This window comes from Diceros bicornis, chromosome 16 (genome assembly GCF_020826845.1).
Source record: "Diceros bicornis minor isolate mBicDic1 chromosome 16, mDicBic1.mat.cur, whole genome shotgun sequence".
Classification (NCBI taxonomy): domain Eukaryota; kingdom Metazoa; phylum Chordata; class Mammalia; order Perissodactyla; family Rhinocerotidae; genus Diceros; species Diceros bicornis.
The window spans coordinates 47,825,349-47,839,238 of NC_080755.1; positions in this window are offsets into that span (position 1 = coordinate 47,825,349).

Below are 13,890 nucleotides of genomic sequence, written 5' to 3' on the forward strand. Positions count from 1 at the left end.
TAGAACCCACCTGTACACTTCTCATCCAACAACTGCAGTGAAAACACGACCTATTCTTACAAGCGAGGATGACAATTCCATTTGAAATTCTTTGAGACCGTAGAAGTTGTTGAACAATATCAGTCAGCTTGAGTTTCCAGTTATACAGAACAGTGAGAATTACCAATTGCTCTTCTAGAAGCTTTCTTACTTTGCTCTGGAATAAGTTAGTGTAGTAAATTATTTTTTTTAAAAAATGCGTTCATTATAAAAATAAATTTAAAAATTTACAGGCAATTTGGAAAAGAAGGGATAAATGACCCACAATCTCACCACTCTAACAAAACTGATATTGGCATTCTGGTTTATTTCCTTCTAGTCTTATTTCTATTCATATTATTTAACATGGTCATAATTTGTAAGTATATTGTCAGTAACTCTCCTTTCACTTAACATTGTATGGTATAATAATCCATGTAATTAGTTAGACTTCCAATATAGAAGAGTCTTTAAATGTCCCCAGCATTTCCTCCAGACAGTATTATGACACACTCAATGGTCATATTTAAGATAGACCCAACCTTTCATTTTTGCTCTACACTATTTATTCAGATGGTTCAGTGCTTAACCCAAGAGTAGGGGACCTCCTCAAACTCTGTAGGGATATCTCCAAGTTCACAGATCAAAACTAGTAACCTGTCCTTTGGTTGGAGGCCAGCTCACTCCTTGGGTTTCACATTCCACTCCTTCACTTCTGTTACTGTCTCCACAGAACTGGGCAGCAATGCGGTTGTTCATTATTATCTCCATTATAAGTACTTTCTTCATTTATTTGGGGGCAGAAGCACACTTTTCCCATCAGAATTCCTTTGCATTCCTATTCATCCATCCAAGCCCTACCAATCCTGCAGACCACAGTGATGTGGTCTATATTTGACCCCTTCCAGACAAGATTGCAACCTCTCATGGGGCACCAATGAACCCTGTGCCCCTCCTTTATACTATAGGCTCCATTGTCCCCACAGATCCCGGAGAACCCCTGGACTAAGGGCCTTTGTCCTCTAGTCTCTGCATTGTGCTGCAGACAGTGCAGTAAACACAGAAACAGGGATTGGGACTGACATGAGACATGATCAGGGCATTGAGTGTCCTGCAATAATCACTGCTCCATTTTATGAGGTTTTCTGTTAGAAAATTAATTTATTAGATTTTAAAAATCAAATATTGAGTAGCAAAGAAGTAAATTTTAATAATCAAGATAATAAAGGGTAACTTTAACAAAGAATAATCACAAAGGAGAGTGCCTTAAAACCTATTCTTTTAGAAAAAGAGCCTCGTAAATAAACACAAGCATGTGCACACACACACACATTTATGAGAGGTACCATTCCAGGTGAAGGGAGTTGTATATGAACTAGGAGAGCAGTAAAGTTTCATAAAGAAACTGAGAAACTAGTTAGTAGTCAGGAATTCTTCCCCCCCATGACTCTGATCCCTCTCCCACTCTATACACACATCCCCTACACACACACACACACACACACACACACACACACAATCTACACATAAACACACACACACACACATACTTTTCTTGGTCTGGCAAGAAATTAGAAAGTCTTTAATTCATGTTTACCACCATTTAGTGGGAAAACATCAAGTTGTCAGTACTTTAAGAATTTGTGGAGTACAATTGAGTAGAATGAACTTTTTAAAAGGCAGATATTAAATTGCTCACTCAAACTGAGTTTATATACTACAAAAGTAAGTTGAGCTATTAAGAAATTATTCAATACTTTTAACTCACATCACACACAAATTTTCCTTATTGTAGTTTTAAATTGTCTAAGTTATCTAAATACTTGAATCGATGCTACATTTTTGACTATGAAGACATATCCCAAGTTAGCTTTATCTTCTACTACTCATGGTGAGGGAAAATGGCCTTATATAAAACAAAGAAAGACAAATTCCGCCTTCAGATATTCACCCATAATTCCCTCTAATTTCATGTCAACATGCACACATTTTTCTGAGCAAAGAATTTGGCCGAGACCAACCAAATGCTAATTTAACGTTCTTGTCAGATTTAACAAATTATGTGTAACTCGGTGCATATGCTCATCAAGTTTTTAGAGATGAAGAGCATATTTACCCTAGTCAATATTCATATCCTTGAGAAAAGTTATTTTTTCCTTTTTTTTTAATGTATTGGTGCTTCGACATGAGTTCAAGTGAGTCTGCTTCCTTGTTCTAAGAGGACAGTCTCAATTTGACCGTCAGAAAATAGCCAAGATTTTCTATCTCGTTATGATGTTTCCTTAATCATACCTGAACTTTGAGCAGCAACCTTGATTGGGTAGCTCTGCGTTACAATCCATAACAACCAGAAAATACATATGGGTTGCATGAATTTGAAATCTCATCTGACATCTGAGTAATGTTAATCTTGTTTATATGACAACCTCATTATGGCACATAATTGCTCAGCAATCTCCTAGCAAATACTGGGTTAAAAAACGCCTGGAAGATGCTTGTTCTTCTTGTTATTAATTAGCACGTGTCCACTTTGCCAGATCCAGTGCCCAAACTTCATTTGTTATGTTCAGCCAAATGCATGAATAGCTTTGGAGTAATTATTTTCCAACATCATCTAATACCTCTCTGCACATCAATTAAAAATCCTCTTAACAAGGAACTGCATTTTGTTTGAGATCAAATGCCTGGTCCAAAGCTATATCAATCATGTAGAGCTAATTAGCGTCTCTGCTTTATATCATTTGTTTTACTTTATTATTTCATTGTACACTTCCTAATGAAACCAATTGAACAATTTTAAAATCTTTGTTCAATTAATTGAAGGCTTAAAGGCCAGCTACCTAGTCAGGCTTTTTTCACTTTGAAAAGAAATGCGTGTAAAGGTGGGGAGAGAGGGGGAACCCCGTAGATGTGTTATTATACCCATTTACATTCTGAAATGCCTGCTCTATAGACACAAGTTTTGAAAGGTTTATCATCATTCTTATACTACTTGCAAATAATTCCTTGCTCACCATACCTTTACAGCTTTTCTCTATGTGGCAAACCACTTCAGAAGGATGAGTTGAAACAATAATTGGAGATGTAGGGCAGTTCATCTTGAAGACTGCACGTACAAGCTCTCTAAATTACTGTATATTTCTGTCAGCATTTTATAAACTGGTTGTCCAGCTTTCTTCCTTAGTGCAAAAAAAAGCTGAGCTCTGAAAACTGTTGAGTAGCGCTCCTTTGGGGTCTGGGTAGAGCTGTGGATTCCAATACAAATATGAATGGATTAAATGCATACTAACTACCCAAAGTGGGAATCTATAATGAGGGGAAGGACAAATTCCAGCTCTTTCAAATTTCTGCTTTCTCATCAGAATTAGGCTTCAGTGCCAGCTGGGCAGGACACACAGGGCAGAAGAGGGCTGTCTCATTTGCCCCGAGTGTATGGCACCCCATCCTGCAACCTCTGTCACACCCATCTTCCCTTTTGGTGCTCATTTTGATTTATGAAACCTCCCCAATTCACCAAATCCTTGCACGAAGTGGTTTCCCCAGTCACAGAGTATCACAATTAATGCAAAATCAGGGGAATTAATGTTGGTAAAAGTAGAACTAATTTTCTCCAACACTGGCTCCTCTAAGCAGCTCCCTTTCTTACAAACGTGAATCCATTTTAACTAAACAAAACTGACAAATCAGCAGATGTCGAGGTCTCCGACAAATGGGCTATGGTTCTCCCTTTGGTCTGTGCCAGAAGAGGGGAAATCAAGACCAAATTTTCTGAATAGTTAGGCTGGATTCAAAAATCCTACAGAGTTGTGCAAGTATATAAACTTACGGTATGTATTTACACATTTATTACTTTGAAAATAAACTGATGGAAGGAATTCTATCTAAGGATAAGAAGGATGAGAATTTTTTTGAAAACTCCTACAAAGTTTGAAAATCCTCTAGAATCACTGAGGGGTGGAGATTAAAAGACTTGAGAATCCCCTAATTTGTTTGTTCCTCACTCAGATGTCTGTTCTTTATAGTGATTTTTACTAACCTTTATTTGTCAGTAATAATTGAATTTTACACCAAAGTGAATTATCACAACAAATGAACTGCTCTGCTGTAATTTTAAATAGCCTTCTTTGCAAATTATCTCCCATGATTTATATTAATGCTATAGAGAAGGCAGAGAAAAATGGTATGAGGATGGATGATTTGGATTTAATGTAAATGGGTAAAAGTGTGTGATAGCTTCTCATGCTTCTGCCAATGACTTTAATATGATACCCTCTTGGCTCTAGTATTCATTTCAAAATCTGGGTAGCAAGTTCAAATGTAAACAAATCTTCAAAAGGTCTGGATGTTAGACCAAGGCATGCCCCACTCTAAAAGAAAGAGAGAGAGATTTCACTTACAGTCACGTTACTTTCATTACCCAGAAAAATCTGTGACTTAGAGGGTAAGCACCCCTATAAAACACCCCTTTTACAACTTGCCCAGGGATTCCATTTAGTTGTATGAATTTCCCTTTTCCTGCTCATATGGACTTAAACTCAGGTTCTATTTCTTCCAAGAAGCCTTTCCTGGAATGCTTGCCCTTGGACCTTTCTGACCTATTTCTGCCCATCTCTTAATTCTTTTCTCATGTTCCAGCAACTCCGGAAATCATTCTAGCTTGTGGTTTCCCAGACTTCTGTAATAATAGAAATCATCTGGGAAATACAGATTCCTAGGCCTCTTCTCTAGAGATTCTGAATTAATAAATTTGGAGTGGAGCCCAGAAATCTGTATGTTTAATAAGCAACCTAGGCTATTTATATCATCAAGAAAGTTCTAAAAACACACCAGGAGAGGGGATGGATCACCTCCTCTGAATGCCTAAGCAATTATAGCATATACTACACGTCTGCCCCCAATTTTTACTACTGTGTAATATTCTGTAATTATTTCATTTACATCTCCTCTGGGGAGTTATAAATATCTTGAATGTGAAGAATACCTTATTTTGAGTATTTCTACTCCATCTAATCCTCCTAGAAAACCAAGAATACCTTGCAGCTTTCTTGATAAGAAATAATTGGATATAATTTAAGTGAAAGTGCTGCCAACACTTAGAAAGACTGCTGGAGACACAACAGGGGAGGTGGATGGCCAGGGAGAAAGAGGAAAAGGAAGTGTTTTCTGTCTTCTGAAGGTAAGAAATTTTGTCATACTACCCTCCTAAAGACCAATGGCATTTATTGACTTTTTTTCTGATGAAGTAGTATTTTCAGAAATTTCGGAAGACATGGGAAAGCACAAACATTTACAAAGAAAAAGAAGGAAGTGGGAGAAATGGGTGAAGTTGGTCAAAAAGTACAAATTTCCAGCTATAAAATAAATCAACCTTAGGAATGTAATGTAAAAAAAAAGACCAGCGCAACCAACAACCAAGAAATTACCATTGTTAATATTTTGGTGTTTATCACTCTAATTATTACAAATCTAGTTTTCCAACTGCAAATTGCCATTTGCTTCATGGGAAAGTCCCATGTGGAGTTGTCGAATTTGACTTTTGCCCATGATGGGGGCAGTCAGGGAAGTGTATCTCCTTTGTGTCTTTGGAGCTTACATCGTTGGATCCCATGAGCCTGGTACTAAAGACAAGCCTTGGAAAACAAACAAGAACAGCAAAACAGATTGTTACTGAAACTAAAAGGAGTAAGAGAATATAAAAGGCCAAAACAATTAGAGTCCAGCAACTTGAGAAGATGGCAATGGTCAACCAATAAAATGGGGTGAAAGACAGAAACATGGGAAATGGTACTTGAGTTTGTACATTAATTTGAGGATGGGGAAGAGGATTTAAAGCCTAAGTCGAAAAAATCAAAATTCAAATTTCAAAAGTACCTGAAATTGGAAGGCTTTGAAAAGTGTCCATTGACTTGAGTATTTTTATGTAAAGAGATGAAGGTAAAATTTCTAGTCATAGCGATGTTGATGATAAATTGAACTTTGGGGCACTTATTTAGATATTTGATATTGGGTAGATCAAACCACATTTTAAAGAGACTTCTCTTCCCTCCTACTTATAGTTTCACAGATTTTCCAAGAGAAACATTATTTCATCAATATTATGCTCACTTTCTATACAAAGCTCATGATGTCTTCATGATTAACATATACAGAGATGATGTCAAAGTCTTTGGTTTGTGTGTGTTTACTTTTAAAATACACTTAGCCCTAGTTCAGATATGAGAATTCTCTTCAAACTTGAGGGTCGGGAAAAAAAGCATAGATTCATCTACTAAACAATGACTTCCTGAATATTAGGAAATACTTTGAAACCTAAATCTGAATATAAGTAAAAGTTTCATCTGTGAGAAAAAGTTGAAGACATATAAAAGAAAGAAAAACATAGCTAAATATTCTATCTCATATTTGTACTACTGAAAGAGCATTGTCATATTTTGTTCATTCGTCAAAATTCATTGAAAAATTTAAAATATAAGGAAGTGTTTCCCAGATCTTATTTCAGAATACTAATCCCAAGAGATGCTCCAGTCAAAGGAGCTCTGAGTTTCAATAAATTCAGGAGGTTCTTGTTACTCACCAAGTCATTTGCTTGGAGCTTCCCAAAGTATATCAGCATATTACAGTCTCTGATAAGTTCTGCAGCAAAGACACACATTTGCTTGGTTTTATCCTTTGATTCCCCAAAATAATTATCCTTTATCACACATATTTTGACTATCACTATGGATATTCCTTTTATAAAACAACAGGTTTGATATTCTCAGTGCCGAACAACCAGTATAGCGGGGAAATGACCACTCAGGAGAGACACTGGCTGTAAACAACAGGATAGCTGTACCACTACATCCTGGCTGCGTATTAGATCTGATCATTCCCATTAGAAATGCCATGAAACTGTTTATTGACTTCATTTGGGGTCACTCTAGTTGAAAAGACATTGAAATTAGATTTTGCCAGTACTACGGATTAATCCCTGTCCCTACACCAAATCAAAATAAAGGCAATATTTATCTTTAAAAAAAAATTTTATTACAGTGTTTAGTAAAGCTTTTAAAGCTATAGAGGGCTTCTGGGTTAAGATGGTGGATTAAAACTGTTAGAAAATCTCTCACTTGCAATATGTAAGTATATGATTACTTATACAAGTAAAGGGGCATAATGACATCAGCATCAAAACCAGCTGTCATAGAAGAAAGCAGAAGATTCTAGAGTGATACAGAGGCGAAGCATGGTTCAGCCCCTAACTCTGCTCACCCTCTAGAAACTGTAAAGGAGAGTCCACAAAATCTCTGCTATCCCCCATTCTGGAGAGAAACAAATTGAATAAATATCTGCATATTTCATTCTTCTGACCAGGTGGTGGAAACAGCTTGTGGGAAGAAATGGGAAAAGATGTGACAAATTGGACACTCTGAGATGGAAGTGAAGGCTTCAGGGCTACAGGAGACTTGGAAGCGCAAGCTGCCCTCTAATGGTAATGGTACATACCCGCCAACTGTGTAGATAAAACCCTGATAAAGGACAGGATCTCTGAGAGAGCACAGCTCAGCTATTTTAACAGGGACTACTTTTTCATCAGCCAAGGGCTCCTCAGACTTCTAAAAAGTGGGAAGAACAGAGTAGTGATTAAGAATTGTCTTCAGCTGCTGGCAACAGAGACTTAATTATAGTGGCTTCAAGAATTAAAAGCTTGTTCTTTCACATAAAATAATTCCGAAGGTGGGTAATCCAGGGTTAGGATAGTGAAACCATAAATTTACAAAGCGTTCAAGTTCCTTCTGTCTTTCTTTTCTATCGTCAATAGCGTGTGACATTCATTCTCAAAGCCGCAAAATGGCTTCTAGAGATCCAGCCATCATGTTTACATTCTGGGAAGGAAAATGGCAAAGGGCGAGGAAAAAAAAATCCTCACAGCTAAACTGAGTCTTTTAAAGAGCTATTCCAGAAGCCCCATTTAATGACTTTCAAATGTATATGTCATTGGCTACTGCTAGCTACAAATGGAGCTGGGAAAGATAGTCTTTTCTATCAGGGCACATTGCTTCCTGGAAAAAAAATCATGGTCCATTATTAAGGAAAAGGAAACAATATAAGTAGGCAACTAGTAACATTTGCTGCAAATGGTAAGTAGCCAGCCCTCAAGCTATACCTGGGATGGGAAAAGAAACCAGTCTCAGATTAAGTAGGAACAAAGTTCAAAATCTCTAAACAAACTAGGTACCATTAGACTAGAAACAATAATTATATCAGACTAATACAATTTCTGAAACTGGGAAAACGTGCTACAGCCAAACAAATAAAACAAAACAAAAAATTAAAAAGATAAAGCAAAACAAATGGAGAAGGAACAGAAAAAAGTGGAGATCAGAAGAAAGAAATTACTGTGTAAAATTCAGGTGAAAATCTCAACTGAGAAAAAAAAATAATGAGATTCCTTTGTTTCACTTTCCTTCTGATGTTTTAGTGATTACTTTTTAAGTTTAAATTTTGTTTTATACGTACATAAGGTAATTACAAGATTCCAAAGTCAAACTCTACCAAAAAAAAAAAAAAAGTATATTCTGATAAGTCAAGCTTCTATGACTCCTCTCCTTTTTAGGGTATCCTTTTAAAAAATGATAAATTCTTCCATTTTTCAAATAGTTCACTCTATACCAATATTTAGAAATAGCCCTCATTCCTTTTCAGTCTGCATTGTACTCCATTGTGTGGATTTGCCATGTTTTACTCAACCTGGTCCCCATTGATGGACATTTGTGTTGTTTGCAGCCTTTTATTACTACAGATAGCATAGTCCCCCCTTACCCTTGGGAGATATGTTCCAAGACCCCCTGGGGATGCCTGAAAACATGGATAGTACTGAACCCTATGTATACTATGTTGTTTCCTATACATACATACCTGTGATAAAGTTTAATTTGTAAATTTGGCACAGTAAGAAATTAACAGTAACTTCTCCCTGGCATATCAGGGTAGTAGCCAGCATTACTACTCTTGTACCTCGGGGCCATTATTAAGTAAAACAAGGATTACTTGAACACAATCACTGCGATACCCCACAGTTGATCTGATAGCCTAGTGACTAAGGGGTGGGTAGCCTGTACAGCATGGATATGCTGGACAAAGGGATGATTCACAACCTGGGGCGGGGTGGAACAGGATGGCACGGGATGGCACAAGATTTCATCAGCTACTCAGAACAGCGGGCAATTTAAAATTTAGGACCTGTTTATTTCTGGAATTTTGCATTTAATATTTTCAGACCTTGATTTCTCGCCGGTAACTGGAACCATGGAAAATTAAACCACAGATAAAGGGAGACTGCTGTAATGTTGGAATGAGTAGTTTATAACATAACATCTCTTCAATTTTTGGCAGTATATCTTTGCAATAGATTTCTAAAAGTGGAATTTGGGGATCAATGCTTATGTATATATAATTTTGCTAGACAATGTCAAATTCCCTTCCACAAGTTGGTACCATTTGGTATTCCCATCAAGAATGTGCCGTTTCCCTAACAGCCTTCCCAATAGAGTGTATTGTTGAACTTTTGGAATTTTGCCAATTTGAGACATAAGAGATAATGTCTTAATGTAATTTTATTTTGCATTTCTCTTATTATGAGGAAGGGAGATTGAGCACCGTTTTATGAGTTCAAAAGTCATCGCATCTTTTTTTCTGTGAACAGTTTCTTCTTTCTTTGGCTTCTTTTGCTAGGGTTCTTGGCTCTTTTCTTCTCTAATTTTAGAACCTATGTATTAAGGACATTAACCCTTTGTGATGTCAGTTGCAAATGGTTTTCCCCTTTTGTTCTTTGTCTTTTTACTTTGCTTATGGATACTTTTGCCTTGAAAATCTGGTTTGTTTTTTTTTTAAGTAATACAATTATTCTGGATTTTGAGTCATAATTAGGAAAATTTCATCTCTCCTACATTATAGAACACACAATCCATGTTTTATTCCAATAGTTGTATATTTTCATTTTTTAATATCTAAATATGGGATCCATTTGAAGTTCATCCTGATGTAGAGTATGAGGGAGAGTTTCAATTTTGTCTTTCACCAGAAAGCCATCTAGTTATCTATCCCAACACATTTAAATATTCAAATACAATTACATCAATTTCTGGACTTTCTGCTTTGTCCTATTGGTCTATTCATGCACTAACACTAGATTATTTTAATTATAGAAGGTTTCAATATGCTCTTTTACTGAGTAGGTCTAACACCACATGCAACATCATTACTCTTCTTTTTCAGAATTTTAATAGCTGTTTTTCTTTCTTTTTTCTTTCAAATAAACTTTATCACCAACTCGTCTTGCTGAGGAAAAAGAAATTATGGTATTTTTACTGATATTAAATTAAATTTGTCTTTGAAATGTCGAATTTTCCTATCCTAGAAAAACGTGAGGTCTAAAATGGGGGCTTTTCTTCTTTTATGTCTTCTTTTGGGAAATTCTGAAAAGCTATTCTTTTAAATCTTGTTTTATGATGTTTATAACATTTTTGCAGTACTCCCATTGACTCTGGGTTTCTCCAGATTTATAATTATATCATTTGCAAGAAGAGATAGTATTTACTTCTTGTATACCAATTCTTTTGCCTTTGATGCTCTTCTGTATAATTGCATTTTGGCTAATACCTCTCATATATTAGATAATAGTGGTTATAGGGGCATCTTTCACTTGTTCCTAGATTTAGCAGAAAAACCTTTGGTGTTTCTCTACTAATTAAGAAGCTAGCTCTATCTGTCTATCATTTCTCTTTAAGGAAGTAGCCACCCATTCCTACTATATTGACTATATTTTATAGTGAATGGGTGTTAAATTTTTCAAATTTTTTTTTTATACATCTGGTCAAATTTTTTAATATTTGACCCTCTTGAAAAAATCTCATTTATTCATGATATATTTTCTTTTTAATGTGTTGTTAGATTCTGATTATTAATATTCCATACACTTTTCCCATTTCCATTATATTCATAAAAGAGATTGTTGTATAGTTCACATTTTGTGTGCAATCTTTGTGTGGTCCTGGTTATCCTTCCTAGAATCTCCTGAAGTTTTTGATGTATGAAAGTTGTGGAGTCATTGAGTCCATATTAATAACTGTTTTATCATCATTGCAACTTTAGCCTTTATCTTATAAACTTATTAGTCATTTGTAATGCATTTTTTTTCTGATTTCTACCTTGTCAGGAAGCAAGATTGCAGCCCTAGCTTCCTTTATTTTTTATTGCCTAATATATTTATGTTTATCCTTTGATTTTGAACCATTCTGAATCTCTTGGCTTTAAATATGTGTTTTGTATACAGCATGGGGTTGATTTTTTTTTGTTAATGTCTTTCTAATCATTTTGTTTATTGAAAGCATGTTTACAAGTAAAATCTTTAAGAAGTGTTCATGGAAAGAATACTCCTCGAATTCTTTCTTGTGTATTAGTAATAGTTTGCCTGTAGCCTTCATGTTTGGAAGTTGCTTTAGCTGGGTATAAAATTCTTGACTCCTTTTATTTCCTTAGTCTCTAAAGGAAAATATGTTACTCCATTATCTTCTACCATAAACCTTTACAATCAAAAATTCTGGTGAAAATGTGATTTCTTTCCTTTATAAGTGACTTTTTTATTTGTACTTGTTTTGTTCTGGCTGGGGGGATGGTGAGTCCTAGATGGCCAAATGATTTTTTTTTTCTTTGTATTGAAGGTCCAATAATTTTCCTAGCACATATCTTGGTGTTGGCTGTTCTAAGTTGATGTCCCCAGAACTATGGTGTCCCCTTTCAATATTCAGTTTTGAGACTACTTTTATTTGAGGACTATTTTCTCAAATTATAGTTTTTAGGGTTTTTTCTGTCCCATTGCTTTTTCTGATATTGTCTTTTTAAAATATATATAATAACTTTGTATGAGATTTATGATGGTATTTAATTTTAAAGTAAATGTTAAACCCTTGTTTTTGACCATGGTGGTGTTTGAGACATGAGATGAAAGAGTCATGAGGTGAGAGGTTTATGGGGTGAAGGGAGAGGAAAGGAACCCTATACTCATCTTGGTTCAAAGAAAGAACACTACATTCAAAGTTGGCAAAGGAGTTTGAGTTCTGGCTGTGCCTTATCTTCTCTGAGTCTTGGTTACCTCATTGGCAAAGTGAAAATATAGTTCTACTTATCTCACAGGGTGGTTGTGAGGATCAAATGAAATATTGAGTTTGAAGGAACTTTAAGAGTCTTATAAACTGTAGAGGACCACACAAGTATAAGTACGAATAAAAAGTGAAAAGCAGCCCCCACCACAGGAGTCAGCGTGAGGAGAAGAGCGTTTCCTGCAGAGGAGCAGAGGCAAGCACACAATCCGACTTCTGCTTCTGCTTTTCCTTTCATCTTCTCACAACCCTATCCTCTGCCTCTCCTGAGCTCAGAGAGCTCATGCAGAAAAACACAGGCTCAGATCTTTCCTAGCCTTGACAAACAGAGAACTTCTGTTCAAAGAGGATAATTATGAATACAACCTTTGCATCCAGTTGACTTATGAAGCCTTTATCTCAGAAATTTAGAATGAGAAAGTACCCTGGAAAATCATCAAATATTCATCTTTTCCCCTTTGGGCAGAATTACAACAAGGTCCTTCTTCACAGGGTACTGAGCAAAGCAGGTAGTGAAAAAAATATTCTATGATACCATTTAGGCTTTAAAAAATTCCTGCATATACTAACATATATTCATACTACGAGTAATAAATGAAATTATTTTGAAAAGCAAATATTTTGCTCTCAACAAATTGTGACTATTTACATCATGGTATATTAAGGAGAAACTATTGTATTTTTCTAGAAATCTTATGAAAAGGTAATTCCACACCCCTCTTCATGAGTTTCACTCATTATTTAGCCTTTCATTTTAGAGTGTTCTGATATTCTTCTATCACTGGAATATTAGTTTTCAGGGTTTCTTCTTGTCAGTTTCCCTTAGAGAAATCCTCAGTGAAAAGTGGAGACTAGTTGATGGGCACTATTTTTGCATCCAAGCCCCAAACCTCTTATATCTGGTCCCTGCCAAATGCAATACTGTGAAGTACTTGATGTTTCTAGTCTGTATCCTACAAGCTTCCTAATGCAACATGGGGACTGGGTCTCAATGAAGGCTATAATTATTATTATCATTATCAACAATAATTTTTATTAGAAACGAGGTATTACATAGGGAGAAAAAGGGAAAGAACATTTTTACTCAGGTAAAATAAAGAAAGCTTTATAGGAAAGGTGAGGATTGAAAGCAGATTTTAAAGCAAAGTTATTAGAATGCAAAGTATACATTGATTGAGAATTCACTATTTACACCAAAATGAACTTGCAAAACATTTGCAAACTATTAAAAAACCATTTTAATATTGATGAAATAAGGTTAATATGAAAATAGAAGAGTAATAATTTACTAAAATTCTGGGTAATGTAAGGAAACTTAGAAATTATCCTGGACACCTATTTTATTTTATATTATTTTATTTTTAGTTGAGTCTTAGTTTCAGAGGGTTGAGTTCATTATACGTCTCAGTTCGTGGCATACCATCGTGGTACAAGGCATTTCTCTTGTTTTATTTATTTATTTGCTTCCTTTTATCCTCTTCTATATTCCCATTCTCCAAACCCCTGCCAAATGGCATTCTTTTGTTTACACGTTTAAGTATAACATATATTGCTATTTTATATTTGTATTTTAATTTATAAAAATGTTATATTGCTTTGATCTTATTCTCTTTCTTACTTTTTTTCCACTCAGCACTATGTTTTTAAGATCTATCCATCCTGCTGAGTGTATATCTAGCCTTTGGTATGCATCTGCCATTTTTCTCCAACATTCCCTCTATGATGGTCCCCA